This window comes from Elephantulus edwardii, unplaced genomic scaffold, assembly GCF_000299155.1.
Source record: "Elephantulus edwardii isolate Elephantulus edwardi_28Jun2011 unplaced genomic scaffold, EleEdw1.0 scaffold00014, whole genome shotgun sequence".
In the NCBI taxonomy this organism is placed as follows: Eukaryota; Metazoa; Chordata; class Mammalia; order Macroscelidea; family Macroscelididae; genus Elephantulus; species Elephantulus edwardii.
Genome location: NW_006399764.1, coordinates 2,239,578 through 2,247,469, shown reverse-complemented (window position 1 = coordinate 2,247,469; position 7,892 = coordinate 2,239,578).

Genomic DNA, 7,892 nt, shown 5'->3' with positions numbered 1-7,892 from the left:
AATGATTGCCTTCAAGTCGAGCACGACTCATGGCAACCCTATAAACAGAAGGCTTTCATTAACTATTAAAATTTATTAAAGTTCATAGAGTTTGGAGATAGATAGATATAGAGATAGAGATAGAGATAGAGATAGAGATGATATAGGTATAGATGATAGAGATAGAGATAGATAGATATAGATATATAGATATCATTTTTCCAAGAAGAGTCAAAGGAATGGAATGTTTGAATGAGAGCAGAGTTTGAATGAGAACAAAATACTCTGTTCTTCTACAGCACATACTGGAACTAGTGGACAGAAACCACAGGATTAAATAACTCAACAAACAAAAGCTACTAGTTGGAATTTTACCTTTCTCTCAAAGCAGCTGGTAGGTTCAAATGGCTGTTCTTTCAGTTCATAATTCAACATGTTATTCTTTATTATATCACCAGGGTTTCAGACATGTGACAGCATGGTTTAAATTTTTCATCTTTCTATTTTCACCTACATTTGTTTCTGTCTGATATTCCTCATTAAAACAAAGCAAATTAAGAAGCATCTGAGATTTCTGACTTTCCAAGAACTCTACAATATAAGATTTAACTGCTTTGGAAGCAGAGTTCTCAAACTTAGCAAATAAAAAACAGGATGTCTAGTTAAATTTTAATTTCAAATGAATAACTGAGACACACTTTTTAAAATATGTGATTGTTCATTGTTTTATTTCGGTGCACAAATATTTCTCAGAAAATACAGCTAAACTGTTTATTGTCATAATGCTTTGCATAAATTAAGAGTTGTTTAATGCAGACAAAAGAAGTTATATTTCTGTGATAAGAATTATGTTTTCAGTAGGGAAAAATCTTCCAAACAAGAAATGTACAGAAGGGAAAAAAATTACAAAAAGTACACAGAAGATAGATTACTGTGTTGGAGGATCAGCTGATTTTTCACTGTGGCTAAACAACAATGAAAAGAGGAGAAAGTGGAAACAAATTGAAATCACAGAAGGGCTAGATGCCTAATCACATGGTGTTTAAAGAACATTATTGAAAATATGAGTCTGTAGTGGGTTGCTCTGGAAGTTCCAATCAACCAGCAACTTCAACAGGAGGAAGACGGGTCACATCATCCCTTTCAAGGCTGAAATGACAGCCTTGGAATCCTGATAGAAGCCAGAATCCAATTAACAACAATGAGTTTTGAGTTTCTATTGAAAAACCATAGAAAGGCTTTAGACAAAGAGAAACATAAGTACTCTTAAGATTAATTAAAATATCTTCTAAAGTGTTCTACATGTGGCCAAATCAATATGAAGTCTAAAAGTTGCTTCTAAGTCAATTCTGACTCATGGTAACCTCTTGCATGCCATACTACAATTATGCTCCAAGGTTTTATTGTTGTTTTTTTAATTTTGTTTACTCATGGGATTTATATTGAATGAAAATTTTGGAACTAGAGTTTTATATAAGGTTCTTCAGAGGAGATCTGAACTTCTAATATTTTGATAAGTAAAAAAATTAACCATTTGCACCATTCTGGAACTATAATATTAAGTCCTATAATGGAATAAAATGTGTGAGTGTTTTGATCTGAGCCCTACCTAAACACAAATAGAGCAAATAATATTCTGAAAATCATAATGAGTTCTGATAATAAAATTTCTGTTCCTTCTTACTAAGCTGTTGGTGAATTCTTTATCCACATTTGATTAAATAGCTCTTTCTAGGTTCCTTTTACATTTTCTTCTGATCTCTTTCTAATCATAGTTTGACACACAGCTGATTACTCATACACTCTTGATATAGTATCCTGCGAAGAGTTTTCCATCATATTGATACTCTTTGTCAAAGTGCACATGATTTGTGCACCATATGCATAGTGCTTAATATGTACTCGTCTATTTTGTTTTTAAAATATTGTTAATAAGATTGATGAACTTAGGGTTATGCTTACATTGGTGAAATCTGACCAACTATGGCTGCTTATTTTGATTTCTTATGAATAGCTAAGAATCAATTTGTGTCTCCTTCCTCTGTTTCATTGCTGTTGTTAAGTGCCGTCAATTCATAGATGACTCATAGTGACCCTATGACCAAAAGACCCGAACGCTTTTATAACCTTCATCCTTTCTCCAAGTTCATAGAGTTTCCGGAGGCAAGCTATCTTGGAAGTGGATACCACTCTTTCTCCAAGCTTCTTTTAATCTGGGAGCTCCACCAAATAGTGTCCACAACGGGTAACCATTATCAAATTTGACACATCAGTGTCACAGTGTTTAGCAACCGTAAGTTACCTCTGTATAGCAAATGGAGAGACTAGTGCTATACCACTTAGAAGAATGTTTGACCAAGATTATTTTAGAGCTCAAACCAATGAGAAAGTCGTTTTCAGGGTTAAGAAAGCCTTTTTGCCTTTCAAGAAAGCAATTGACCACATTTCTTATATATCAAATTCCCTCCCCCCACCTTTTCTGGGTTTTAAACCTAAGGAATAAGAAAAAGCAAGCAAGCAAACAAACAAACATACAAAACCTTTATACAACAAAAAAAATCCTCAGACTCAATATTAGTACAGAAAGTGATAAATGCATTATTAAAATAAAGATGGGTATGATTAAATTCCATAAAGGGGAGAATTCCATAAAGACACAGAAATTACAGCTTATAAATTGATAAAATATCATCCTATAGAAAATTGATCTGAAGAAGGGATTTCAGATATAAAGAATAATAAGAATAAAAGTCAAGAAATGAGCAACAAACTGTTCAAAATGCTAAGATGTCATTTGAATGAATGGAAGGGGTATTTATGGGCATTTTAGCTAAAAATACGAATAGGTAAAGGTAGTTCTTGGAAATTCTCAGAAAACTGATGACAATATGGTTCTTTAGGTATCAAGTAATATTGTAAGTTCAATTATTTCCAATGCATCTGAAAGTTCAGCAATGAATAAAGAAGGCTGAAGAAGAAGAAATGTCTTTAAATTATGGTGTCAGAGAAGAGTATTAATTATCCCATGGACTTTCGAAAGGACTAACAAATCTATTTTACAATGAGTGCAATCAGTATTATCTTCAGAGGCAAGGATGTTGAATTTTAATCTCACATACTTTGGATATGTTATCATGAGGGGCCAGTACTTGCAAAAATATCATGTTGAAAAAGGCCAGCAAAATAGAGGAAGACCCTTAGCGAGATGAATTGACACAGTGACTACAATGATGGCCTTGTGTGTGAAGAATCCGTGCCAATGGTGCAAGATAGTCAAGGTTCAAATCCGTTGTTCGTAGGGTTGCTGTGAGTTATAATCATCTTGAAGGTACCTCATTGCAACTATATATATAAAAAAAATAAAAAATCAGTGACTCTAAAAACTCCAGCACCAATAAAACCAACAGTGTGTCTTTGTTACACACTGATGAAACCACATTTTGTTGTAATTGTGTCATACTGCTAGGTCTGACTGGATTAAGCCGAATTTTTTAAAAGCCTAGCATATACACTTAAGCTTATAAAAATATTGATGTACTGAAGTTTTGCTGACAAAAATGTTCTTGTTATTGTAATTAACTTTGGAGATATTGTAATAAAAAGTATAAATTTCTGTATACGAGTGATATACAGTGTATGCATATTTTAATATTTTAATATAAAATAAAAATAAAGGTGGAACAAAAAATTTCTGTTGATACTCTGCACAAAAATTTTATAGTCACATTGGTGCAGACTCCTCTGTCAATATTTCCTGGTAGGATTTACATTCTCCATACCTCCCCAGTAACATCACTGGAGTTTGTATGATATAATAGAAAACCTCTAGTGTTGCTTCATAATTATTAGACAAACTCTATTTTTACATGTACACATATATGTATGTGTATATTCAAGTATTATATGAATATATGTTGTTATTGTTGTAAGGTGCCATCGAGTTAAGTATGACTCAAAGCAATCCTATGAACAAAAAGTCTGAAACCAGTACTGTCTTGCGCAATTCTCACAATTCCTGACACACAAGAGCCCACTGGAGCAGTCACCTTGTCAATCCTCCTGGTTGAGGGTCTTCCTCTCCTTTGCTGGCCCTCCACCCTTCCCAATATCATGTCCTTCTCCAAAGAAAAGCATCTTCTAGCAATATTTCCAAAGTATGTTAGTCAAAGCTTCATCATTCTTGCCTCCAAAGAACACTCTGTCTGCACCCTTTCCAAGATATATCTATTCATTTTCTTGGCTGTCCACGGAATGTTCAGGGCTCTTCTCCAACACCACAGCTCAAAGTAATCAATTTTTTTTTGTCATCCTTCTATTTCATTTTTAACAATAGCCAATTTTCCAACATTCAAGCTACAAACAACCCATGTACCAATTGTTAAGTGATGTTTATTATTTATTTTCCTCATTTCAACTAACTTCAAATCTGGACTCTACCACTACACACTACTATAAATATCCTCTTTGTTTAGTGTTCATTGGGTTTATAAAGCTTTTTTGGTCCCATTGTGATCATCATGATCATAGCTGGACAATGAATTTGGATGACTTTGAACTGTGATGTTGGAGAAGAGTGTTGAATATCCTTGCCAAAAGAACAAACAGATTATCTCTTGGAGAAGGAAAAAAACAGAATGCTCCTGTTCATTGTTGCTGTTTGATGCCGTGAGTCATAGACGACTCATAGTGACCCTATGAATGAACGGCCTGAGTACTGTTTGTACATAGAGTTTCCGGAGGCAAGCCATTTCGGAAGTGGATGCCGCTCCTGCTTCCAGGCTTGATTTAGTCGGGAAGCTCCAGCCAACACTGTCCACCCTGGGTACACGTTACCACGATTGGCACATCACTGTCACAGTGTTCAGCATCACAGCAACCACGAGTTACCTCTGTACAGCAATGCACAGACCAGTGCTATACCACCTAGAAGAATGCTTGACAGGAAGACAATTTGAACCTGGCCGAGGGCCACAGAGGAAAATCACCCACCTTCAGCTTGGTAGTATAGCTTCCTTTCCACTAGGCCAACATAGCTCTCCCTTGGTCTCTCTTGCTCCTAGGAGGCAAAAATTGCTAACAAGTCTCATGTACCTTGGGTTTATTGATAGAAGAGGCTATTTCTTGGAGAGAAACATCATGATTGCAGTGGAAGGGTCAATGAAAGAAAGAAAGACCCTCAATGAGATGGATTGACAGTGACTAAAGCAATGGGCTCAAGCATGTCAGAGATGATAATTATGGCTCAGGATAGGATAAGGTTCAGATCTGTTGTTATAGAGTCACTATGAGTAATACTGTTTGTTGTTGGTTGTGGAACCAAACTAGCTGAAATTGTTAACAATCTCAATCTCTTCTCCATATATCATGGCACTTCCAATTGTTCCAGTGATTAGAATATTTGTCTTCTTGATGCTTAGCTTTAATTCATTTTAAAGAATACAGTCCTTAACATTCGACAGCAAATGCCTTAGATCCTTCTCATTTTCAGCAAGCAAGATTGCTCCATCTGCACAATGCAGGTTGTTCGTTAGTTTTTCTCCAATTTTGATGCCACATTCCTTCTCACAAAGAATTTTCAAGCTCTTTCTCACATACTTTGGGCATGTTGCCAAGAAGAACCAGTCCTTGGAGAGGGACAACATACTTGGAAGGGTAGAGAGACAGTGTAAGAGGGAATACTCTGTATGAGATGGATTAACACAGTAATTGGAGTTTTGGGGGTAGGTGTGTTGGAGATAATGAGATTGGCTCAAGACAGAACAAGGTTCTGAACTATTGTATGTAGAATCGCAATGAGTTGCATCTGATACAACAGCTCATAGCAACAACAATAACATGAGTAGTACTCAACAAGGGATTAAAAGAAATGGCATGAAAAAATATGGCAATGAAAAAAAAGTAGAAGAGAAGAGGACAGGCTAATGAGAATATGGAAGAAGAGAAATTTCTTTAAGTATTACTTTTAGTATATTTCTGTTCTTAAAAATCATGGTAATGTTTCACATAGACTTTTAAAAAGAAATAAAATTAATTAGAAGTGGAGGGGTAGAACAAAATTAATATGCATCAGACAAATTAACTATAGAGCAAAAATACTTATCTAAGTAAACTTTAAACATAGTGTTTTGACTATATATCCGTAGGCTTATAAAATAATTCTAAAAATACTCTATGGGTATGTTGGAACTGAGAAAATTAGTAATTATGTTGTAGATAATGAGAGCCAGGATTCTCACCATCAGTGTAAAGAATTATAAAAAGCTATAAATATGACAAGGGGGAAATGAGAATGAACTTTTTGATAGGCAATTTGAATTGTAGGCATAATAATGAATTTATCAGTTCTAATATAAAAGAATATACCGGGAGAAATATATTACAGAAAGCTTTGCAAATAATGGGAATTTCAGAACAATTAATTGTGCTCATGTGGAACCTTTACATAGCAAAAAAAAAAAAAAACGGTCATTAAAAAGAAGAATGGAATAAAGTTTAAAAACAAAAAAGTGTGTCAGATTTGTATCCTTTTACCATACTTATCAATTTGCATACTGAACAAATAGTTTTAGAAGTTCAACTATATGATGAAAATGTGGTATTAGGCTACAAGGAAAAATGAAAAGGCCATTAGCACTTACTGAAGAAGATTAAAGACTACAGCATTCAATATAGACTATGCCTCACATGAGATCAAGCTGGGTGAAAGATTCATCAAAAATGTGTAATAGTAGCCACCACAAGACACAAGTTTACGTGTAGAAATGAGCGTCTTGAGCACTTGCTAAAGCAGATCAAAGACTGTATTCTCCAATAGGGGTTACAATTTAACTTCAACAACAAAAACATTCTCACAACTGGGCCAATGAGCAACATCATCATTAATGGAGAAAAAATAGAAGTTGTCAAATATTTAGTTTTCCTTGTACCTACCATCAACACCAATGAAAGCAGCAATCAAGTAATGAAACAACAGGCAAAGCTGTCCTTTAAGGTGCTAATGGATAAGAATGTTCATTTAAAGACTAAAGTGTGCCTGGCCCAAGCCATGTTATTTTAAATTGATTTGCATGCATGTGAAAGTTGGACAATAAATGAGGAAGACCAAAGAAGTAATGATGCTTGAACTGTGATGCTGGTGCAGAATATTGAATAGACTCTGGCCTATTAAAAAAACAAACAAATCTGCCTTGGAAGAAATGAAGCTAGAGTACTGTTTAGAGGTAAGGAACGCAGACTCTGTCTCACTCACTTTGGGTGTCTTATAAGGATGAACCAGCCAGTAGAGAAAGGTATTATGAAATAAAAAAAAGAGTGTCAGTGACAAAGTGAAAGACATTTTGACACAGTGACTACAGTGATAAACACTACAGAAATTGTGAGGAAGTTGCAGCATCAGGCACATTTCATCCTGTTAGACATATGGTCACCATACGTCAGTGCTGAAGTGAGAGCAAACAATGACAGCATTAATGTATTTCTATCCATATATATATGGATATATATATGTTATATATCCATAATATCTCCCTATATAGCTATATACAGATCCCTGGTATTGTAGCATGTTATCTCAAAGGTTAGTGGTTCAAATTCACCAGGTGCTCCAAAGAAGAGAGATGAGCATAAAGATGTGTAGAAATGGAGACCCAGTGGATGGTCCTATAAGTTAGAATTGATAGCAGTGAATTTGATTATACGTATGTATTTGCCTATATATATGTATACGGATAAGTGTGTATGTATATTATATATATATAGGTGTGTGTGTGTATATATATACTAATATATATATGTTGTTGTTGTTGTTATGTGCCGTCGAGTCGTTTTCGACTCATAGCGACCCTATGCACAACAGCCCTAAACCCTGCTCTATCCTGCGCCAACCACACCGCCTCTGACACACCCATCCCGAT